Raw genomic sequence first — 26305 nt, 5'->3', positions numbered from 1 at the left:
CTGGCAGCTCTACACCAGTTCAACGACGTGTTATAAACTTACAGTACCATACTGTCGGTGTGAGTCCCACTAGTTACGAAAGGTTATTTTCCTATGTTAAAATTTTGGTTCGGATTGTTATTCGGAGTGACTATAACCTTCAAATCGCATTCACGGTAATTATTGTCACAAAATATCTCGTATTTTTATGTAATTAAAGTTTAAAAATATTTAGTATCAAGATTTGGTCAAGTGATCGAAAACGTTTTGTTTTTCGCTGAAGCTCTGGCGACGTCACAGACTGGGAGTAAGACGAAGCTATACATGTGTGACGGGAGTGTTAGTCGAAGTCACTGGGATTTTCCGTGATTTTCCTGCATATAGTTTAGCTATTTAGTGATGGAAAATGCTTTTACAACTTTTAAGTAACAATAGAAAGGAATTTTGTGAACGCTGATAGTGGAAATCTTACGAAAGCCGATGCGTTTATCCACTACTCATTTAGAGCGGCAATATGTGCAAGAACGGTCATTCTTTTCCCTGCTGCCTGCAACATCATTAAACCCGCTCAAAACGATGGAATTGTGGAATTTTTGTAAATGGGTCCGTATCTTATACAGGTACGACCCAAAGAAGAATGAAGTTATTCTCGCTAAAGTTTAGTGCTGATTTCAGCTATACGAGATACACAGGAGATATACTGCCAGAAGCACGTACTCCGTGGCGCAACGAATAGCTCGTGTGACTACAGATACCAAAAAAGCACAGATTTGAATCCTAGAAGAATCATAAATTTTTAAAAAATGAAAACAGCGTTAGCAAGAACTCATTGTAGCAGTTGTTTCGATGATGGAATATATTAGCTGTATATAGCTTCACGTTAATCTTAGTCTGAGAATTGGACAACTGAGGGTAAATGCATCTACTTTGCTTACAAATAATTACCTTTTTTTGGAAAGCATTGCTAGTAGTGAAGATATCGCCATACTCCCCCAGTACAACAAGTTGTAGGACGATGAGGTTTTGTTTTCGGAGAGATATAAAGCGTGTACAACATGCAAGTAGCATAAACGTGAGGTCTGTGCCATTTGTGAGTGTAAACAAACGTCAGTGTCTGAAACAGACTTAACTTCATCTTTTGTAAGACGATGAAACTTCGAAAGCTTAAACAATAAGTATCCTAGTTGGACAGTAGGCGAACGTAAAGAAAACATTGTTTCTAATTAAGTAAAAGTGCCTGGTCACATTAAATAGAAATGTCTTTCTGAACGTGACGTGTGCCTACAACTATTGCAAATGTAAGCGCATGTAAACCCAAAGGAAAATACAGTAACACTCTGTGTCTAATCGGTGTGCTTAAGTATTGTAATAGTGATTTGGAAGGAATGTGGATTTGTTTTATGAATAAACTAAAATATTATTGCAGACAGATTCGAATCAGCAAATGGTTATCACCTTTTAATATTCGACAGTCCACCGCTCTACCAACTGAGCTAAAAATGATGTGCAAGAAACGGTAATTTTTACTAAGGGTTTAATTTCGTCGACTAACGCTATCCTTCTTTGTAACAGTGGGAAGGCGTATGTCGGAGGTAAATTAATGGTAACTTCAGAGTGCAAGACATTTTTAATTTAAACAAGGCAAATTGGGCATCGACGTGGTGGCGTTTTACCGGTGCAGTGCAACCAATTTTTACGCTCCTTCTCATTCTCTGAAACACTCAAAAACAATTTTTCGAGAGTTTTATGGATGTATTTGAAGAGTGTTGTACTACACAGCATTTATAATCCATTTTCCGAAACGTAAATTCCAAAACGGGACATCACGGTGAATTAGCTTCTACATCTACATCTACATCCATACTCCGCAAGCCACCTGACGGTGTGTGGCGGAGGGTACCTTCAGTACCTCTATCGGTTCTCACTTCTATTCCAGTCTCGTATTGTTCGTGGAAAGAAGGATTGTCGGTATGCCTCTGTGTGGGCTCTAATCTCTCTGATTTTATCCTCATGGTCTCTTCGCGAGATATACGTAGGAGGGAGCAATATACTGCTTGACTCTTCGGTGAAGGTATGTTCTCGAAACTTCAATAAAAGCCCGTACCGAGCTACTGAGCGTCTCTCCTGCAGAGTCTTCCACTGGAGTTTATCTATTATCTCCGTAACGCTTTCGCAATTACTAAATGATCCTGTAACGAAGCGCGCTGCTCTCCGTTGGACCTTCTCTATCTCTTCTATCAACCCTATCTGGTACGGATCCCACACTGCTGAGCAGTATTCAAGCAGTGGGCGAACAAGCGTACTGTAACCTACTTCCTTTGTTTTCGGATTGCATTTCCTTAGGATTCTTCCAATGAATCTCAGTCTGGCATCTGCTTTACCGACGATCAACATTATATGATCATTCCATTTTAAATCACTCCTAATGCGTACTCCCAGATAATTTATGGTATTAACTGCTTCCAATTGCTGACCTGCTATTTTGTAGCTAAATGATAAAGGATCTATCTTTCTGTATATTCGCAGCACATTACACTTGTCTACATTGAGATTCAATTGCCATTCCCTGCACCATGCGTCAATTCGCTGCAGATCCTCCTGCATTTCAGTACAATTTTCCATTGCTACAACCTCTCGGTACACCACAGCATCATCTGCAAAAAGCCTCAGTGAACTTCCGATGTCATCCACCAGGTCATTTATGTATATTGTGAATAGCAACGGTCCTATGACACTCCCCTGCGGCACACCTGAAATCACTCTTACTTCGGAAGACTTCTCTCCATTGAGAATAACATGCTGCGTCCTGTTATCTAGGAACTCCTCAATCCAATCACACAATTGGTCTGATAGTCCATATGCTCTTACTTTGTTCATTAAACGTATGTGGGGAACTGTATCGAACGCCTTGCGGAAGTCAAGAAACACGGCATCTACCTGTGAACCCGTGTCTATGGCCCTCTGAGTCTCGTGGACGAATAGCGCGAGCTGGGTTTCACATGACCGTCTTTTTCGAAACCCATGCTGATTCCTACAGAGTAGATTTCTAGTCTCCAGAAAAGTCATTATACTCGAACACAATACGTGTTCCAAAATTCTGCAACTGATCGACGTTAGAGATATAGGTCTATAGTTCTGCACATCTGTTCGACGTCCCTTCTTGAAAACGGGGATGACCTGTGCCCTTTTCCAATCCTTTGGAACGCTACGCTCTTCTAGAGACCTACGGTACACCGCTGCAAGAAGGGGGGCAAGTTCCTTCGCGTACTCTGTGTAAAATTGAACTGGTATCCCATCAGGTCCAGCGGCCTTTCCTCTTTTGAGCGATTTTAATTGTTTCTCTATCCCTCTGTCGTCTATTTCGATATCTACCATTTTGTCATCTGTGCGACAATCTAGAGAAGGAACTACAGTGCAATCTTCCTCTGTGAAACAACTTTGGAAAAAGACATTTAGTATTTCGGCTTTTATTCTGTCATCCTCTGTTTCAGTACCATTTTGGTCACAGAGTGTCTGGACATTTTGTTTTGATCCACCTACCGCTTTGACATAAGACCAAAATTTCTTAGGATTTTCTGCCAAGTCAGTACATAGAACTTTACTTTCGACAATAGGAGCAACACGCTAGCCAGTGACGTCACAGGCATCACAAGACTCGAATGGAGCGTTTTAGCTGGGTTTCAAATTATTTGAATTTCATTTCCGTTCTTATAAAAGAATACTGAAATTCAAGAAGGAAGAAAGCATGTTTGAATATAAAATGATGTAATTAGCTATTTAAGACGATTTCCAGAAAACAGTGAAATACATACTTGCGACCTGCGGATGTTCCAATACTAGTTGTTTCGCTATGATACAATTGTGCCCAGGCTTGTTTTCCTCTGTATTCAATTTCCAGCACTTAATATTAGTCAGTGGTAGAGAACTGTTTCTCCACCTACGCCAGTCACTACTTCCAACCGTTGATGCTCTTCGCACTTCGTTTTTGCTGATAGGCTCCCTCCGAGCATGCTACTGACCTCACTGCAGCTGTTTGGAGATTAGTTCCCAAATTTTCTGTCCATGGCGCCACTCGTCGTTGGTATTAACTTGTATTATTTATCATTAGGTTTTTATATATTACTTACTAGGCTGCTTATTCGCACTTAAGTTTTAGTTTATGCCTTATGACAACTGTAGCTGTGTAAGGTTTTTATTATTTTATCCTACACTTACCACCACCCTGAGACCAGCCTTAAGGTATGCGTATCATTAGATGACTAGTTGCAGTTCTGGTACGATGTTTGTCCTTGGCATTTGGCTTATTTATTCAATTTTTGTAAGTATTTACGAGCTATTTTTTATATTAATGTATTCATTAGTGTATTACTTATCGCCTTTGTATATTTTTAGGATCACAACTGTATGCCGCATGCATCTTGTTGTTGGAATTCGCAAATAATGTGATAGTTATAACTATGTACCATATTTTATCTTAAACTTTTAAAAATTTTTAAACTTTTCTTTCTTAATTTTATTAATCCTATCTAACTTCTACTTATTTGTGGTGTATTTTTCTGTAAAGCCTTCTGAAGAAGGGCACTAAATGCCTGAAACCCGCTAACGAAATAAAATTCCTTGTATGCAACTGGTTGATAATGTGGACAGATCACTTTCATTTACAACAAATTTGAACAAATTACTCACATCACTGACATAAATACAACCAGCCGGCCGTTGTGGCCGAGCAGTTCTAGGCGCTTCAGTCCGGAACCGCGTTTCTGCTACGGTCCCCTAAGTCTAGGGGACTGATGACCTCAGATGTTAAGTCCCATAGTGCTCAGATCCATCTGAACCATAAATACCACCTGTTCACTGCCTTCTAGTACATATACGATTTTGATTATTGGGAAAATTATAGTCTGTGGTCCTTATTGCTATACTGCTGTGTAATTTCTCCAAATTCCATTTAAAGCCAATTCAGACAATATATCAACATAGCAAAGGAAAAATTTTCTGCAAAATAAGTTAAAATATGGTCTAGAAAAATTCTTTGTTTAATACAAGTAATTTGAACACTGTTGTCCATTTTTAAGGTTTATACTAACATTTTGTGCAGTGTTGTAGATCATATTCCGGTACACAGTTTTAATTTCTCGCAGTTATTCAACACATTAAACGCTATGTTTAAAGTAAGAGAAAGAATTCTAAATGAAAGGAAGGTTGGGGTTTAACGTTCTAGAGAGAGAGGGATCGGTTCAGATGAAGTGCTTGTTCGCAACGAGCATGGTTGGGGAAAGGAATAGTTCGTGTGCCTTGTTTAAAAACAATAACAAAGTAACTGACAGGTAGTTGCTTATAGGACAGCTACTACACCAACAACCAGTCAGAGCAAGACTTTGGTCACACCTTCTGCCCTGTGCACAGCTGTCATATCGTTCTGCTACCTCAGCTGCCGGGAACCGGTCAGATGCGGACGAAATTTAACGATTTGTAACATGAATGTTCTGCTTTGTTCTTATACACTTTGTTTCTCAGTGTGGTACTGTTTTCGCGGAAGTGTGACGTTAACCGTGAAATAGATTAGGAAAATGATGAGACTATTATGATCCTGCAGAGGGAACTCAATACTGCACGTTACTAGGGAACGTACTCAGTAGGAACCACACAGCTGCTGCTACCCGAGCCGTATCATCGATTCGCGTTACGGCGAACCGACAACATTTACCTCCCATCCCCTTCTTGCATGCTCAAATTCAGTCTCTATGTTAATCCGATCCAGGTATAACGTTAGCTGCTTTAGTGGAATCATGGGAAATCTAAACCTGTTTTGCCGCAGGCGACTTGAAACCTTAGTTTCTAAGTTTAGTATCATAGCACTGCATCATCTCACGAGACAGGTAAGAAGAACATTTCACGGGAAACCTCTTACGAGAGTGTTTCCCTCTCTGGCAGCATTCAGTACAGATGTATTCTACGAAAACTATGCAACAATGAAACGTTTTTCTGTTGATAGCACAGAACATAAGCAATTTCAGCGTGAACTTCTCGAATTAAGGCAAGCGGTGGTATGAAAGGAATTAAGCAGTCTACTTTTTTGAAATGTTCTTTTACATAAATGTGACTCACGTAGTATCAGTTCGGCAATATTTTGTCGTTTTTAGGGCTACAGTGTCTGTTTCACAACAGAAAGCAAATGACCTTAACTACAATTAAGTCAACTTCATAACAGTCACACGTAACACACATCCAACCGATTGCTGTCATCTGAGAGGATGTCAGGCTCCATGCACCATGCACTAGTATCAAGCTCTTCTGAAGATTTATTTCTGCGAAATGAAGAATGAGAGAAAACTGTAGATAAGATAGGCGGAATGCCAATGACGCAACTAGCTCATTTAAATCCACGCAAATCTCAGCATTTATAATGACGTTTGAACATCGTATCAATTCCAGTAAAGGAACCAAAAATTTGCTGTCTTCTAGTAAATTACGAACGATAGCGAAAATCTGCTATTTGGGACGGGTCTTCCGACAAAAGATAAGCATCCCCCCCTGCCCCAACTATTGGAAATTCGTTCTGCAGGTAACAGGAATAGAGTAATCTAGCTGTTTCCGGAACAACATTACCCGTGCAGCTAGATTTTTCTAGCAAACCAGGTTTGCCATTTTCGGTTGTTTCCCTAAGTCATCGAAGACACATGACTATGTGATGCCTTTGACACGGCCGATACTTTCTCCACGACTTTTTCATGTGACTATGAGCTATGTTAAACTCTTACTTTTCTTTTGTGCTCGATTTTTCTACCTCATGGCTTTGAAAGTTGCCTGTTCATTCGCAATTTCATCTTTACCTTTGATTTTAGTAGACCGCTGCCGTCATCTCTGCAATATCCTTTCTTCCAGCAGTACAACCTCTGTAAGGTTCACAGGAGAGATTCTGTGAAGTTTGGAAGGTGGGAAACGAGGTACTGGTGGAAGTGAAGCTGTGAGGACGGGGCGTGAGTCGTGCTTGGGTAGCTCACATGGTAGAGCACTTGCCCGTGAAAGGCAAAGATCCCGAGCTCGAGTCTCGGTCCGGCACACAGTTTTAATCTGTCAGGAAGTTTCATATCAGCGCACACTCCGCTGCAGAGTGGAAATCTCATTCTGGAGATCTCTGCAATACTTTGTTTGCCTCTACTGTACTCAGCTTCGACTAATGTAAATAAGCTCTTCGAGCAACCTACTTGCATGTCCGCTGAGATACTTTCGCGTCTTGGGAAGGCCAGTTAGTCTTTTGGACAGTGGAAAGTCTTGGCGGTTTAGGAACCACGAAGTCGCCTTGTTTGCAAGGGCTTCCGCCATTCTATTCCGCTCTGTGCTCGTTCTAGTGCTGTTCGGTGTCCTGTGCTGGTTTGAGAGAATTCTGAACTGGACGGAAGACTGGTTTTGTCTGGTGTCGATCTGGCCTGCTTTGGAAGTGCTACATGAATGAAGAAACTGGTGAAACTATTTCAATTGGCTGCCGTTATGAAGCTTAGGGGAATTCGATAGGTAATCTTGGAATTGTTTTGCCAAATTACTGCACAGTGTATTCGCTATTGCTTTGCGATCAGGCGTGCGGCAGTATTCATCCACGTGGCGAAATACAGATCCACAGGTTGCTCAATTTCGATTAAATGGAAGCTGACGACGGTGACGTATACTGTCCTTTCAATTCGTCGTGCTGTAAATTCGAAGTTATTACTCCATCCTGAATTTTAAAAGAGATGCTACCTTATTAAAAGTTGTATACTGAGAACTTAGCATCCGGTTGCTCAATGTGAAATTGTTTGTCTTGCTTTGAGGACAAATTTGGGTTCGTAAATTAATTCCATCGTCTTGATAATAATGCAGGCAGATATAAATGAGCTGCTCTCTGAATTATTTATGCATAAACCCCCGTCATTTTTTTGTGTATGATACGGTGCCCTGCTGCTACGTGGTCATGTGCCTTCAACATGTTGATTCCAACTATTACCCTTGAAGACACTGATATATCAGAGGTTATTCACTAAATTAAGGTTGCAAGTGCACAACCTCACAAATCATTATTTTCTTTTTGTTGGAGATTAGATTTCAGGAGCTGAAAGATAGGTCAAGGCTACAAATCCGGCGATGTGTGGTCACTAAATGGGTTACAGAGGAAACTGTGCGCCTTACTGAGATATTATATGAAAATTGTATTGATAATTTACGTGTTAATTTTTGATGATGCAACAGAGGGTGTTTATATATTAGTTAGACGAAAGTAACCTTTAATTATGAAAAAGATAAGTAACTTACAGAAATGTTTGATACAGCACTGGATGCAGAATACTTTCAAATCTTGTTTACATATGTTAAATATGGCTACCTTTTGTAACACGACGAATGTTCCATCTATAATCAATTTCTTGTCAAATTCTATGAAACAAGTCCTGATGTATGGTGACAACTGCTTGTGTTATCCGTTTTCGCAGCTCGTCGACGTTTCCCGGATGCAGAGGAACAAACACACTGTCTTTAATGTAACACCACCCAAAACCCCGTACGCAGATGTCCATTTGGATTAAATAAGGGAATTTTGGTGACCAGCATGTTGTTCCACCACGTTCCTAAGGAGAAACGCGACAGGTTCACAATTATAATGTGGTGGCGTGACATTTTTCTCGAAAGTAAATTCGGTGCCCTTATCCTGTTGTAACTGAGGCGTTAGACAATGGTCAAACACATCCAGACACGATATGCCAGTTACAGCTGACTCGGCAAAAAAGGACCATAAACCTTGTTACAGCTTACAGCACAAAAAACATTAACCTTAGGCGAGTCCCGTACATGGTCGATTACGTGACGTGGTTTCTGCTCACCTCAAATCCGGACATTATACCGATTGACATTAGTGCAGGTGTGGAAGGTGGCTTCAACAATGAACATAATTTTGTTAAGAAAATCGTCTTCAGTCTGCATTTTGTTAAACACGCCTACTCAAAAATAAGTTCGCTTTTCTTTCTCACTTTCTTTCAATGCTTGCAACAGTTCCAGTTTATAGAATTTGAGTGACAGGCATTTGCAATTCCCAAGTTGCGCGTCTCGCTGATTTACCCGGACTATGAATGTAGATCAGTTGCTGCGGAAGGAACTCCTGGTCGATTCTGACCCAACTTCCTGTGTGATACACAGCCAGTTTCTGTGAAACTATTGTACCAATCAATAACAGTTTGTCTCTTATATGGTGGCTTGCTATATTTAGTCTTGAATTGTCTCTGAAATATAGTAGCAGACTTGGATTCATGAAACCATGAACACCACCTCGCACATTCTGCACCTTTATACAACCCCACGATGACTATTGGAATAAATCATTCTCGCATGCCACCTAGCGGGGACGTCGGGAACTAAAACTGTTAGGCGGGAATAAAAGCTGCATTCAATGCTGTATCAAACATTTCTGTAAGTTATTTACACTTTTCACAATTAAAGATTACTTTTGTATATCTAATTAGTAAGCACTGTGGATTTCTTTCACGCTCAGAATCAATGATGTTGGAGGGGGCCACCACCTCTGGGCTCACTGTTGGGTGCTATAAGCAGAAAACAAACACTTATTTAATTCTTGACGAGTTTCTTGATGAATCATTACTTACTGCTTAGTATTCAAATGGTAGCTATGAAAAATCCAGTTTCAGTTGAACATAAATTATATAAGTGTGTGTTTGCGTGACTATTTTGTTAAATATTGTAGGTTAGAGTTCGTTTCCATTTACATTCTGCGATTTAAAGATAATGCTTAATGTGCAACTTAATATTTCAAGACTTTTCTGTTCACTGCACATGGGGGTAGTTCACTTCTTATATCACAAACACAACTTAGAGTTACCACAGACGAATGACTGGGACCGTATATTTTGGTTAAGTTCGAAAACCAAATAACACTGTAGTTTACAGCAACCTTGCCACGGCGTTCTGGAAATCCGTTCAGGCACGTCTATGTCTTTACTTGTTTCTCAAGATAGGGTAATTCATTGTCTTTATGAATGAGTGGTGTTTGTTCCATCGGACACCTCCGAAAGAAGAGGCACAACGCATTGATATAAATGATTCTCCTTGATGGGCAATGAATCTACCACCTTCAGTGCGGATGCACAATTACGTTAAACCTCCTGCATTAATCTGAAAGAAGCGATGATGCAGAACGTGGACGGAGACAACGGATAAGAGGCGCTAGATGGAAAGGTGGATTGGCCGAGAGACGTGCCGAGATATTACGCGCAAGTCAGCTAAATACTATGTGCGGATGCCGCAGTGGTTAACTCAAGTTGCTAGTAAGCAGACGACCCCCGGTTCGAATCGCGGCTCATTCTGCATACAGTTCCCATGCAGCTGAGATCAATAGTTCCTTCTCTTTTCCTTCCTTTCTCCCCCTCCACCTTCAATTTACATAATAATTCATATACGGCAGCTGATACGTGAAGAGCCGAGTCTGAAGTCAATAACTTGTTGACTCCTATCCTAGCTAGTTTTACGGTAGGTTGGACGTTATTACACTGTTAAAATTTGAATCTTTATTATAAAGTGGACGAGCAAGGTAAATCAAGTAGGATACAGTGGAGGCGTAACACTTCCTGCAGAACTGTACATGGAATGGATCAGCGACTCGTACCTTCTATGTTTCCGGTTACCTGTACGAGAAACATTGTTCATGTCACAGAAAAGTTTCCAAAATTGCTTTAAAAACTCTTAACTGTATGAACTATCAAAATATTCACCTACAAAATACATTTTTATGTCATTATGTAAACAACTTCTAATTTACAGTAAGTATGGGTTTTAAGGATCTTTTCCACACATTGTTCGGCTTAATTCCTGAAATTCGAGTACTCTGATGTGTCTCATTTCTGCCTCTCGTGACGTCAGGAATAATGAAATAATTTGCAACATGTATACAGAACCAGCTTAGCTTCATATCACATTCCCTCGTATCAGTTTCATTCCCATCAAGCACTTTTGATTGCTTACTATCATGCTTACAAATTACTCAGATCGTATGTGGCAGTGCATGAGTGATTCTGTATAAATTTGTGTGATTTGTACCTTCAGAAATAACATCATGTTCTTCTTCTCGCTTTGAATCTATTTTTATTTACATATTGGGCATTTATTGTTTCTAGCCCCTAAGGGGGCCAACGGCCTTGCCGCAGTGGTAACACCGGTTCCCGTCTGATCACGGAAGTTATCCGCTGTCGGGCTGGGCTAGCACTTGGATGGGTGACCATCTGGTCTGCCTAGCGCTGTTGGCAAGCGAGGTTCACTCAGCCCTTGCGAGGTAAACTGAGGAGCTATCTCGATTGAGAAGTAGCGGCTCCGGCCTCGGAAACTGACATACGGCCGGGAGAGCGGTGTACTGACCACATGCCCCTCCTTATCCGCATCCAGTGATGCCTGTGGACCGAGGATGACAGGGCGGCCGATCGGCACCGTTTGGTCTCCATGGCCTGTTCGGACGGAGTTTAGTTTTTAGTTTTAGTTTTTAGCCCTTATGGGAAAGCGTAAGAAACAAAAATGTACCCACAAGGCTAATCCAGAAAGTTAAAATGCTTTACAAAACTGGCTGCAGTTGCTTGCAGATGGAAAATGGTAATTCAAATTGGTTGTAAACAACTATAGGGATTCAACAAGGCAGTTCCCTTTCTCCGTTACCATTTATCACTGCTATGGACCTTGCCGTTGGTTGGGAGGCTTGGGTGCCTCAACGATACAGATAGCCGTACCGTAGGTGCAACCACAGCGGAGGGGTATCTGTTGAGAGGCCAGACAAAGAGCGGCAGCAGCCTTTTCAGTAGTTGCACGGGCAACAGTCTGGATGATTGACTGATCTGGCCTTGTAACACTAACCAAAATGGCCTTGCTGTTCTGGTTCAAATGGTTCAAATGGCTCTGAGCACTATGGGACTCAACTGCTGAGGTCATTAGTCCCCTAGAACTCAGAACTAGTTAAACCTAACTAACCTAAGGACATCACAAACATCCATGCCCGAGTCAGGATTCGAACCTGCGACGTAGCGGTCTTGCGGTTCCAGACTGCAGCGCCTTTAACCGCACGGCCACTTCGGCCGGCGCTGTTCAAGTACTGCGAACGGCTGAAAGCAAGGGGAAACTACAGCCGTAATTTTGTCCGAGGGCATGCAGCTTTACTGTTTGATTAAATGATGATGGCGTCCTCTAGGGGAAAATATTCCGGAGGTAAAATAGTCCCCCATTCGGATCTCCGGGCGGGCACTACTCAAGAGGATGTCGTTATCAGGAGAAAGAAAACTGGCGTTCTACGGATCGGAGCGTGGAATGTCAGATCCCTTAATTGGACAGGTATGTTAGAAAATTTAAAAAGGGAATTGGATAGGTTAAAGTTAGATATAGTGGGAATTAGTGAAGTTCGGTGGCAGGAGGAACAAGACTTTTGGTCAGGTGAATACAGGGTTATAAATACAAAATCAATTAGGGGTAATGCAGTATTAGGTTTAATAATGAATAAAAAATAGGAGTGCGGGTAAGCTACTACAAACAGCATAGTGAAAGCATTATTGTGGCCAAGATATACACGAAGCCCACGCCTACTACAGTAGTACAAGTTTATATGCCAACTAGCTCTGCAGATGACAAAGAAATTGATGAAATGTATGATGAGATAAAAGAAATTATTCAGGTACTGAAGGGAGACGAAAATTTAATAGTCATGGGTGACTGGAATTCGAGTGTAGGTTCAAATGGCTCTGAGCACTATGGGACTTAACATCTGTTGTCATCAGTCCCCTATAACTTAGAACTACTTAAGGACATCACACACATCCATGCCCGAGGCAGGATTCGAACCTGCGACCGTAGCAGTCGCGCGGTTCCGGACTGAGCGCCTTAACCGCGAGACCACCGCGGCCGGCTTCGAGAGTAGGAAAATGGAGAGAAGAAAACATAGTAGATGAATACGGATTGGGGCTAAGAAATGAAAGAGGAAGCCGCCTGGTAGAATTTTGCGCAGAGCATAACTTACTCATAGCTAACACTTGGTTCAAGAATCATGAAAGAAGGTTGTATACATGGAAGAACCCTGAAGATACTAAAAGGTATCAGATAGATTATATAATGGTAAGACAGAGATTTAGGAACCAGGTTTTAAATTGTAAGACATTTCCAGGGGCAGATGTGGACTCTGACCACAATCTATTGGTTACGAACTGTAGATTAAAACTGAAGAAACTGCAAAAAGGTGGGAATTTATGGAGATGGGACCTGGATAAACTGAAAGAACCAGAGGTTGTACAGAGTTTCAGGGAAAGCATAAGGGAACAATTGACAGGAATGGGGGAAAGAAATACAGTAGAAGAAGAATGGGTAGCTTTGAGGGATGAAATAGTGATCCTCAGTCCGAAGACTGGTTTGATGCGGCTCCCCATGCTACTCCATCCTGTGCAAACCTCTTCATCACCGAATAACTACTGTAACCTACATCCTTCTGAATCTGCGTAATGTATTCATCTCTTGGCCTCACTCTACGATTCCCCCCCCCCCCCCCCTCACACCCATACACACACGTAAACGTCCCTCCAATACTAAATTGGTGATCCCTTGATGTCTCAGAATGTGTCCTACTAACCGATCCCTTCTTCTGCCACAAATTTCTTCGCTCCCCAATTCTGTTCAGTAGCTGCTGATTATTTACGTGATCTACCCATTTAATTTTCAGTATTCTTCTACAGCACATCATTTCAAAAGCTTCTGTTCTCCTCTTGTCTAAACTGCTTATCTTCCATGTTTCACTTGCATACATGACTACACTCCATAGAAATATTTTCAGAAAAGACTGCCTGGCACTTAAATCTGTACTCAACGTTAACAGATTTCTCTTGTTCGGAAACGCTTTTCTTGCTATTGCCAGTCTACTTTTTATATCCTCTCTACTTCGGCCATCATTAGTTAAATTTCCCCCCAAATATCAAAACTCATCTATTACTTTGTGTCTCGTTTCCAAATCTAATTGGGTCAGTATCACCTGATTTAATCCGACTACATTCCATTATCCTCCTTTTCCTTTTGTTGATGTTCACGTAACATCCTTCTTTCAAGATACTGTACATTCCATTCAACTGCTCTTCCAAGTCCTTTGCTATTTCTGACATAATTACAATGGTATTTGCAAACCTCAGAGCTCTTATTTCTTTTGCCTGGACTTCATTCCTACTCCAAATTTTTCTTTTGGTTCCTTTATTGCTTGCTTAACGTACTGATTGAATAACGTAGTGGGCAGGTTACAACCCTGTCTCACTCCCTTCCCAGCCACTGCCTTCGTTTCAAGCCCTTCGATTCTTATAACTGCCTTTCGTTCCCTTATTTTACCCCGGCTATGCTCAGTATTTCGAAGAGAGTGTTCCAGTCAGTATTGTCAAAAGATTTCTCTAAGCCTACCAATGCTATAAATGTAGGTTTGCCTTTCATTAACCTATCCTCTAAGACAAGTTATAGGGTCAGTATTGCCTCTCGTGTTCCTACACTTCTCTGGAATCCAAACTGGTCTTCACCGAGGTCGATTTCTGAAATTTCTCATTGGGTTGTACGAGTAACGGTGCTACCCACAAAGAAAAGAAAATTAATTTCAGTACTGCCTTCTGAACGGTTCTTTTTTTCCTTAAGTAAATTATCTGACATAGGTCACAAGGAGGGTTTTTGTGCAGCTGTCCTCGCGACGAAAATGTTGGTGTGAAGACATCAGAAGTATGTGGATACAATCAATAGCAAATAACCAGTACCGTACATCAACAGCGACTTCATTCAGTTCGTTCATCTGCCTGTTTCAAGCAACCATTTGTGGCACAGTAAATTCTATTTTATTGAAACGGCCTTGCTCAAGACGAAGCTCTGCTCTGGTATTGTTCATATCAATTTATTAATCACTGTAATCTTAAGTAACACGTAAATTTGTTTTGCTAACGCTGAACAGGCCTACTCTTTCCGTAGAGTGAGAGTTGCTGTACGGCGTAGTTGTTTTCACATGTGTGGTGTTCACTGTTCGATTTGGACTGAAATAATCATTATTCTTTCACTTAATAAATACGACAAATTTGAATGTTAAACCGAAGTTAACTACAAGAAACATAAATTTTTTCGGTCGCAGCAATGGTTGATTTATGAGAAACGGTATGAAGAAATTCTTACACAGTGGTGTGATATACCGGTAGCAGAGGCTTTCATTTCTGTCGGCTGTCACCCGCGAGAAGCGAGTTTATGATCATCCTGCAAGTGAGAGGATGGAAATAGAGCTTTATTTTTAATTTTCTGTTTTCTTATTTTTTATTATATGTAGCAACAGCCATGCGGTGAACCACTGAGGACATTGCAGCCATTTAAGAATTTGCCTTCTCACTAGTTAGGTAATTTAACAATTACGGCAATATGAACGACTCGACGTCATGTGTGGTGAAAACAATCGAAATCTGATGGCCAAGATTATCATTAATATCACCATCATTCGGAGAAAACACGGTTACAATTGACAGTTGACTCGTGGTAACCTAGTTTTGTGATATTTTATCCTACCCAGAGAGGGTTTATGCTTCAGTTCCTTTTCTAGTGAAACCTATTTTGTCAGTAGATGAAATTATGAGTTGTGGTATGTCCATCATTCTCGTTGATTTGAGCGTTGCACAACTGTATTCAAAGAAATGTTCTAAACACAACAAACAAGCTTCCAGGTTAATAGCTGGTTGTTGTTTTTATAATATATCTTTTTCTAATGACCTCATCGTTAATGGGACATTATCTGCGAGTCTTCCTTCCTCATATTTTTTATGATCAGTTGTTGCTGCAATAATAATTATTATAATAATTTAAGTTAATCGATAAGAGTTATAATCTAGATATTACTATATACGATATCAAAACTGGTTCGCAAGTACAGTTGAAGAGGCAAGCGAACAGGCAGCTGTTGATTTGTATTCGTCGGCATAGCTGGTTGAAATATCTTTTTTCAACTCAACGATACGTAACTGAATTTTGCTGGATTTGATAAAGTGATATACGCAGAACATTCAGAATAGAAAAGGCGTACCATAAAGTAAAAATAAGACACTTTCAGAGGAAATAATTAAAAAATAATCCCTGCTGAACAGTCAGCACAAAGAGCCTGAATAGACCGCTGATTTGTGGACTTCAGGTTTCCATTTTCGTCTAAGGTGAGACGCAGTCTCTGCCTAGGCAGTTGGGTTCCTATACCTAATCTATTATTCTGCAGGCTGCCTGATCATATGCAGCGGTAGGTGCATAGTCTGCAAATGTCATCACTCTCCCACTACCCCCAAAAAATTTGCATGTGCTCTATGGGGGGAGGAAACTACTAGGACTGAGAGAGCGCGTGATGTTATTTCAGTGATTACAGTAAAAAGTCAAATTTACAAAGAACTTTGCCGTATGAGCCTACTTATTAATATAACATTGCATCCCCTGGGTCCTGGATATATGCCCCCGATTTGGTTGGGAAGGGTGTCAGAAAGCCATTGTATCCTCTCCTCAGGCAAACTGGCTCACAACTGTTGTAACTGGTTCTTGATATCTTGGATATTGACACTGTAACATAATTGACGTTTGAGCTGGTTTCACATGTGTTGTATCGGGAACAAATCTGGTGATCTTGTTGCCCACCAAAATACCTACAAAATTACGCAGGCACTTCACAGGGACACCCGGCAAATGTGGACGAGAGTTGTCCTGTTGAAAAATGGACGTCAATGATGTATAGTTGTGCCCTCAGTCATCATCAGTTGGGACCTAAAGTCATATCTTATGACTCCCCACACCATGATGCCAGCAGTAACAGCGCTGTGCCTCTCCAAAACATTGGAAGTAAGGGACCTCACCCCAGGTCGGCCCCATACACGCCAAATATCTTCATCTGGGGGTAGTGCAGAGACAGGATTCAACACTGACCACCATGAGATGCTATTTATCAGCAGTTCATGCTTCCTGGTCACGACACCACACCAAACACAGTCGTTTGTAATGTGGTATTAACAGGACACTACACATGGTACGGTAATTTTCCAGTTCGGCAGCCGCTAGTCTCTGACCAATGGCGTAGGACGTCACAGAATGGTGCAAAAAATCCATTACTTGTTATCGAATGGCTGGCGTAGATTTAAAGCGGTCACGATGTGTCTGATGCACAATACAGCGATCCGCCTTTGTAGTGTCCAGATGCTGCCGATCAGAACCATGATAATGGGTATGACCACTCTCGCATTCCCACGTAGGGCAACACTGGACCACTCTAACATTCGGATAGCCCAAAAATCTGGATACTTCTCGATTAGATTTACTGGCCCACAATGAGATCCTTTTGAAACTCTGTTAAGTGCTGATAACACTGTCTCACATGAATACGAGGCGTCTCCATTTCTTTCACAATGATCACTCAATACCTCATAGCTTTCATGTCCTTTATATACATTACCAATCCTGGTAACACAACTAAACATGATCAACACTAGCGCCTTCTGTTAGCTGTTCTACTGGTCACAGAGAACTGCAACTCTAACCATTTACGCACCAATCACTGCTGTGTACATGTATGAAGAAACAGTAGTACATGTATGAAGTAACAATGACAGTCGAGGCTTTAGTTTCTTTCAGACAGTGTATATTTGAGAAAGCAAGATGTTACCTGGATCGTTTTAGGTACACGACTTTTAGAAATTTTGGAAGTTTCCACAGCACTGCAGTGCACAACGGTTTTCTTCTAGGGTCTCGTGATGAGGTATTTGCAAAGCATTAATATGTCACTGAACAAACCCATGACAAAGTAAACAGTTCTTTGAAGCTTCTCCATATCTTCCGTTAATCCAACTTGGTAGGAGTAGAGGGACTATGGACACACTGGTGCAATGATTTAAAACCTGACCACTAGGGACTGCACATTGTCACCCCCTCCCTTGTTTTATGAGCCTCATTCACGCTCTCCCCTCCCACTTCCCCTCTAGCCCAATTACCATATGTATGTACAGTGGTCGAGGATAATTTATTACCCTGAAATCTGTATCAGGTTTTACCCAAGCAGAATAATTTCTTATCTGCTGCAGCCAAATCCTCGTGTTTCTGGCTGATAGCTGGCTTAATTATGGTAGCCCAAGTGGAGTTCTTATATAATAGACCAACCATGTTGGCCATACACCTGTGTGAATTAACTGATGATTAAGATCCTGGCTCGCCTCCTCCAAGGTTAAGGGGTCATTAATATGGCAACAATAGGGCATCAAGAATGGTGTCAGTTCAAAAGATAATGGCAATATGATGTCACATTCCAAGATAGCAGCCAGGTTGGCGACCAAGATGGCAACTGGTCAAAATATGGCGGCGTGTATGACATCACTTATCCTTGACAGTTCGAAGGATTCCGCCCCTTCTCCCTCTCCTCAAGAGGAAATGAGTCCTGCCTCACACTGGAGTCTTATGATTTATTATTATTACGTGATACAATATGGAGGGGTGTGTAGCACACTTGTGGGCTGTTCGTTATTATTATAGACTAGTGCATGCTAAATTCATCTCACATGTATGTGTGACAGACTTTTATAAACAAAGTTCACTCTTAGTATATACCACTCAATCTTTGAGGGTGCTGTGATTCATTTAGTACACTTTTCCTATGTAAAGTTACACTATGGAAATGTGGCATTCATTTCTTTAAACAAATTTCCTTGTAATATAACCAATTACAGTAGGTTTGGCTGGGAGTTTGGAAAATGTGTTTGTCAACAGGATGACTACAGTGAGAAATAGAATGTGGTCACGAGGAATAAAGATGTAAAATGTTAATTTAAAAAGCATTAAGAGTTCAGAGGCATTACATTTTAGCATATAAGTGTGAGTGGGGGAGATTTAATTTTAGTAAATATACACCACTAAATTTCCTCCACAGGTAGGTATCTTTTGGCAGAGAGTATAAAAAATACACATAGATTGGTTATCGTAATAGACAAATTTGATTACAGAGCTCTGATCATGAACAAAAATATTCGATCCTGTGTCAAAATTAAATTTTTTGGATTAATTTTTATCAAAAGACATAATATTTTGCGCACAAAACACACGTGGCGCTGCAGTTGTAACGTAATCGTTCTGCAGCAGTAAAAAAAGTATGCATGGACAACATATTGTCACTACTGATAATGTTGCATTATGTGATTGATTGGTTGTGGCATACTCGCAAATCATCTGCACCAATATAAATGATCTGGAGGATAACATTGGAAGCTAAAAGAGGATGGTAGCGAATGTTTGTCTATAAGAAGATAGCAACTGCAGAAGACGGCAGTAGACCTGCAAAGGATCAATAATTAGTACAGCAACTGAGTGTTGATACTGAATGTAAGTAAATGTAACCTACTGCACATAAAGAGGCCAATAAATGCAATACTGTACGATTATGCTATTGAAAACAAATCGCTAGAAACAGTAGCAGTTGCAAAATAGTAACCATACAAAGCGAGCTAAGAGGAGTGACCACATCAATAAAAATGTAGGCAAAAGCAGACGAGAGGCTCAGATCCAGTGTACTTTGTTTGAAAACGTCTCCCACACATACCAGTGAGCTTGAACTGCCATCCACCAGTCTGTAATAATAATGGACACCACACAAGCTTGCTAGACTCGCTATCCATATTGCATCACGTAATGTAAGGTGCAGATGTGTTCCAAGACGTGTTTCCTCTTGAGGAAAGCCGGAAAGTGGTGGAATCCTTTAGAACTGTCAAGAGCGGGTGGGCATTTGGCGTCATATAGGCGAACATCTTTTGACCAGCTGACACCTTTGTCACCATCTTGGATTGTGACGTCATAGTTTCGCCATATTTTGACCAGACGCCATCTTGGATGCCTTCTTCGCCATTATATTGATGTCCTTTTGTCCTTGTGTGAGAGGGAGATAGTAGCTTGGTCATCAGTTAGGTCTATGGGAAATGTGAGTGGTCTGCCACAATTAATTCAGCTATGGGGCAGGGAGATGAGAATATGGTTGCAGCAGGGTAATAAATTATCCTACTTGGGTAATAAATTTTCTCAGTATGGTTACTAGTGTAATAAATTATCCTGGACCACTATTTATACAAAAGGCAATTGACATAGAGGGTGAGGGGGAGGGTACAAAATGAAAAGACGGGGTGACAGGTGGTGGTTCCTAGTGCAGAGGTCGTTGCAACTGTGCAGCTATAGTCTTCAGACTGGTAGGGTCGCAGACTGTCAAACAACATTCTATCATTGGTCGAATGAGGAACCTCTTTGTAAGAGGTACACTTTCTTAGGAGATTTATACGGTTTACCTGGAGTGAAACTTATTGATATTCACAACTTGTTACTGGCTCTAGTGATAATGTGGTCATTGAAGAACTGGGTGTTATGGAGTTATTTACTTCGATTAAACATCCTAGATAGTTCTCCACTATTCATCTTACAAAAACTGGTCTCCAAAAGTGAACTAGCATACCAGCTAGAGAGCACATCACATGGTGCCAACAGTTTTATGTTCATTTCCCAACTTTGCTTTTTTTTACTCTCTACTCACTATGTTTTTCCTTCCTTTCATTCTTTTACTCCACTAAGAAGGTATTAGGGAGTAGTTTCGAAAAAAAAAACCTCATTACTTGGGCCTTAATTATGTGAATACAGTGAACCAATTTAAAAGAACAGTCATGTATAGTTCAAATTTATATATTTCATATACTTAATTTAATGAGGTACGCTGCACTCTTTCATCTCACACCTTCTTTCTTTTCCCCAACCTTAATTCCATCTAGTATAGGAAAATTTGATAATTTTTTTTTATTATTAACTTTGTGTTCAGATGTCCCCTTACTGCACAACCGCCAAGATAACATAAGGGAGGAATGACGCATTAACACCTATCTGTGAATGATATAAACTTTATTCTGTGTGTTATTGCATTTTATTTGATTGTGTACCGCATTCACTGAAGCGGAATTTGAGGAGTTGTCTTACATTTGCGTAAACGAGTGTGGGAAAACTCACTCAGTCTGGCCGGAGTACCAGATCACGCTCATAAATCCCCCTTGCGGATTCTATACGAGTCTCACTCAGCTCCCTGAGGTAGAGCGATGTGCGGTACGTTATGCAAGTAAGTTGACCCATTCGTTTCACGGCAGTTCAAACAAATTACTTCGTGATGGTTTTCATGATTAAGATTCAGTTAATGGTTTAAAATCACAGTGTTCGAAAGAAGTCGTCAGTAAATTTCCTCGTTGACACAACTAAGAGATAAAAAATTACAGACTAGTAATCATAACATTGGTTTGCTGCAGAATCCTTAAAATATTCTGATTTGGAATATAATAAACTTTCTTAGGACCGAGAAGCATATGTCTACGAATCAGCACGGTTTTAGGAAGCATCGTTCGTGCGGAAATCAACTTGCGCTTTTCTCACCTGGTATATTGGGAACTACAGATGAAGGACAACAGACAGATTCCATATTTCTAGAGTTCCAGAAAGCGTTTGAAATGGTGCCCCATTGCAAGCTGTTAAAAAGAAGATACGAGCAATTGTAATAGTTTCTGATATATCTGATCGACTAGAAGACTTCTTAGGTCATAGAAGCCAGTCCAAGGGTATTGTCAGGAGTGCTTCAGGGAAGAGTGGCAGGAACGTTATTATTTTTTATATACATAAATGACCTGGCAGACATGGTGGATAGCAATATGCAATTGTTTGCTGATGGTGCAGTGGTGTACGGAAAGGTGTCGAAGTTGAATGACTGTGAGAGGATAAAAGATGGCTTAGACAAAACTGCTAGTTGTTATGATTATTGGCAGCTAGCTCTAAATGTAGAAAAAATGTAAGTCAGGGTGGATGAGTAGGAAAAACGAACACGTAATGCTCGGGTACAGCTTTAGAACTGTGCTGCTTGACACAGTCACGTCGTTTAAATATCTGGGCGTGACATTGCAAAGTGATATGAAATGGAACGAACTTGCAAGGATTGCGGTACGGAAGGCGAATGGTTTATTGGGATAATTTTGGTAAAGTGTGGGTCATCTGTAAAGGGGACCACATATAGAACGCTACTGCGATCTGTTCTTGAGTACTGCTCGAGTGTTTGGGATCTGTACCAGTTTGGATTAAAAGAAGACTTAGAAGAAATTCAGAGGTGGGTTGGTAGATTTGTTACCGGTAGATTCGAACAGCACGTAAGCTTCGGGAACTGAAATGAGAATCTCTGGAGGTAACGTGACAGCCGGCCGCTGTGACCGAGCGGTTCTAGACGCTTCAGTCCGGAACTGCGCAGCTGCTACGGTCACAGGTTCGAATCCTCATGGTTGAGTGTGATGTCCTTAGGTTAGTTAGGTTTAAGTAGTTCTAAGTGTAGGGGACTCATGACCTCAGCTGTTAAAGTCCCATAGTGCTTAGAGCCATTTGAACCATTTTGAACCATTTGGAACGTGACATTCTTTTCGAGGAATATTATTGAGAAAATTCAGAGAACCAGCGTTTGAAGTTGATTGCAGAACGATTCTACTGCCGCCAACATATATCTCGCGTAAGGACGACGAAGATACATGAAAACAGGGCTCATACGGAGGCACACAAACAATCGTTTTTCCCTCTCTCTGTTTGTGAGTGGAGCAGGAGAGGAAATGATTCGTAGTGGTACAGGTACCCTTCGGTAATAACCGTACGGTGGCTTGCGGAGTAATTATGTAGATGTAGATGTAGATAACTGCAGAATCTGAGATAGTTGCTGATCCTTCCAATACCGTTACTTGAAACTTTATAAAGCCTTTTCCTCATTACAACCTTTTAATTTTTTCATATTTCTTCATAAAACATCCAAAACGTCATATACAAGCATTCAATACTTGCATCGTATGATCTGTGCAGGCATTTGTATTCTGAAATCAGCAGAATACGAATATCTTTAGGGTTTAACTGCATTAATCAGAGACGGTTCCCTTTTTCAGTAGCAGTTGTATATTTGATCAATGTCCTGTTATTACGATAAGGCGTGCAGGCACTTTACACATGATACCGATTACGTAAGATGACAGATAAAGATTTGGAGAAGAAATATTGCGTACCGTGCCTTTGACCAGTCTCCGTTCACTTGGTTAAATGTGGTGACACAACAACATGTTCAAGCATGAGAAAGTGCCATACTTTTTTAAATAGTTACTCTTCTGATTTCCGTCTGACATAACGACAACATGAACTGAAGAGAATCGCTTTCCCAGTGTCGGTGAATAAATACGATATCGCAGTGCCTGTGTTATTCCGAATTACGATGCAATGTTCCTTTGGACATGCACGCGTGTCCAAAGGAACATTGTATCGTAATTGGGAATAACACAGACACTGCAATATCGTATTTATTCACCGACACTGGGCAAGCGACTTTCAAAGAAAATGTCTCCGCTGCACGCGAATATACACAATGGATCTACGAGTACAGGTTGTAGACACATGGTTGACGACATATGGAAGTGGAAGTTTTGGTCTGGCAGTTGAGTCCTGCTCGGGTAACCAAATGGCAAGGCATCGGCTTGCGATAAGCTGGAAATCCGGGTTCGAGTCCCGGTCTGCCACCAATTTTAATTGTCGTCATTCCATTATACAGCTGATGGTTATCCACATACGCACTTGCGAATACATAACGGCTGTAGTCACCGCAGCGCCTGTATCTTTGGACGCAAATACATGTACACTGCATCGTAATTCGGAATAACCCAGGCACGGCAATACCGTATTTAAATGATTATCTGGGATTTCGATTCATTATATTTCGTAGAAATCTACATTTACTCTTACTAATGGCGACGCAGGTTTGCAAAAAATGGAGTATCGTTTGTTTGGATATGAATTACCCCCCCCCCCCCCCCCCCGCAAAAAATGCTTTACAATGTTACTGAGTGTACACTTTTAGATTCAAGTGAACAAGAAATATTTTTTTGTCATTATTACCGTCATATCACATTTTTGGGTTTGAGTGGAGATTCACGGTATATTTGTTCATAGTTTCTGCGCCCAGAGGCTACACAAGAGTAGTACGGAATGAAGTTTCATTTGGAGACATCTCAGTGTTTCAACCTACAGAAGACAGCATAAGAATTCTGGAGAAGATTCCAGCAGGAAGGCCAGAACATAGAATATTGCAGAAGAAACTTAAAGAGCGACACCATGAAAATCGCCCAGAAGATTTTACTTTCAATGTTGAACACAGGTGTGGCAGTACGAAATTGTTCGAGAGACTATGTAGAAAGGTTGTCTACAGAAAAGTAGCATTGCTGAGTAGCTATAGAAAACTGTAACTTGACTTGGAGATAACTGCCACTTGATTTAAAGATTTGGACTCGACTTAAATGCCTATCAGTGTAAAATAATCCGTATTAAATAAAACAAATCCAGAGTCCAGTGAGTTGAGACAAATTTCTAGGAATGGAGATCGTGAAGGAGTCCGCCTGTCTTATTAAGTTCTGTGCGAGTGTCTCAGAGCCTCGACAGCCTGTCGTGCGAGAAGACTTGTGGATGAGATTGTGACTATATGAAAATGTTCTAACAGTGAAGAGGAAACTAAAATGTGAGTCGGTTAACGAAATACTGCACTGTTCTCATGAAAAACTAAGTAGCTACTGTAGTTTCGGGGAACCATACTAGAGATCATCCTGATCACGTTGAGCACCACAGCTGATAGATTTGAATGATTAATGAAAACCACCTCAGCTTTGTAATACACTTTCACTGGGCGATGGCATGTTTCGTTCTTAGAGCATCATCAGGTTGCCAGTTGTAGTCTTGTCCGCAGAGCGTTTTGCCAGATCAGGCTGGCAGGAAATAATCTCGAGCAGCCCTTATTGTGCGACGAACGGTTTCGTTCTTAGAACATCTTCAGGTTGCTAGTTCTACCAGTTCTAGTCTTGTACATTCAACGACAATGGCTGCTCGAGATTATTTTCTATCATCCTGATCAGATAAAACGAGTATCCCTTGCAGATAAACAGACAAGACGTAAACTGGCAACCTGAAGATGCTCCAAGAACGAAACAGTGTAAATGTGTATTATAAAGCAGAGATGGTTTTCATTAACCATTAGCATTACAGATCTACTTCTAACTATGCCTCAGAACAAACTGAGACAATATAACACGTGTACAAAGTCATCCAGGATATATCTCTTCACTGAGAATGTGGTGATGTAATTGAATCGAATATCTTGGAGATGTTTCCGGATCCACACACTATTGAAACTCAATATATTGTTAGTTACCTGGATTGATTGCTCTTCTTGGTATTTTTCCCATTCAAGTTTCAAAATTGTCCCATTCTCTTTCTTTTCGCGCGTTGGAGTATGATGAGGTCAAACGACACAGTCACTCCTCCCTCAGGTATTCGTATTCTTACCTCATTTCCTTTTCATACCATGTCGTGTATCAAGCGACCTACATGAGAATGGAGCATACAGACAAATGAAGAACAACTGTCGAGACTCTCATTCCGACAGGATAATATCGCACCAGCAGTGACATGCCAGCGCGAACCACTTTACGTGTGTAGACAGTCTAGTTTGATATACACAAATCCTAGGACTACCAAAGATCGGCGTAACAACAGAGTAGAATGGTTTTAGGTGGGACGGTATGAGACGGTTAGTTAGATTAACTGCAGATCCCAAAATGGGAACACGGCCATATCACCGCTGAGAAGCTGCAGCAATGACGAGGAAGCTGTCTTTGGTTTCACAAGCGGGGATTAGGGCGACGGAGGAGACAAAGCGATAGCGCCCATTGGAGTACGCACATGTAGACATCTTGCGAAAGGTTTGGCTCATCGACGCATACACCAAATTCCCATTTGTCATTCGAATGCCGAAAACAATAGAAAGGGAAGCAATAAGTGCCTTGCGGAAAATATTTGTCGTTTAAGGACTCCCAGGAACAATCGTTTCGGACTGTTGCCCTCAATTCTCATCTAGTATGTTCCAGAATTTCTGCTCCCGAAATGGCGTAACTTACCTGGCAACAGAAACGTTCCAAACAACCTCCAATGGTGAAGCCGAGTGGTTTGTCCGCATCATTAAGGTGCAGTTATGGAACATTATGTCATTCACACCCAATGCCAATGTACGATTTCCTGGCCTTGCACCACACTAATCGAGGGACGCACTCAAATAGAACTGCTGCACAGACGACGACCCCAGGCACCTTCGTGAGTGTTCCAGGATGGCTACCAGGCGTTATTATAGGCAACTGCGCACGACAGATGTGCACCATGGAAGACAATGGGCCCCTGCTAGAATCGAACGCAA

At 41.1% G+C, this 26305-nt stretch overlaps 1 protein-coding gene and 1 pseudogene across 1 annotated transcript in view; one reads left to right on the top strand and one right to left on the bottom strand.

Annotated features, from left to right (window-relative positions):
* LOC126124969 (insulin-like growth factor-binding protein complex acid labile subunit) overlaps positions 1–26305 on the bottom strand; it is a 165832-nt gene that overhangs the window by 125283 nt on the left and 14244 nt on the right. The gene's annotated exons all lie outside the window — the stretch shown is intronic.
* LOC126099947 (5S ribosomal RNA) lies at positions 11141–11258 on the top strand (annotated as a pseudogene).

The sequence above is a fragment of the Schistocerca cancellata genome, chromosome 1 (assembly GCF_023864275.1).
Source record: "Schistocerca cancellata isolate TAMUIC-IGC-003103 chromosome 1, iqSchCanc2.1, whole genome shotgun sequence".
Taxonomy (NCBI): Eukaryota; Metazoa; Arthropoda; class Insecta; order Orthoptera; family Acrididae; genus Schistocerca; species Schistocerca cancellata.
The sequence above is the reverse complement of the archived record's forward strand: the minus strand, read 5'-3'. Positions and strand labels throughout refer to the sequence as shown.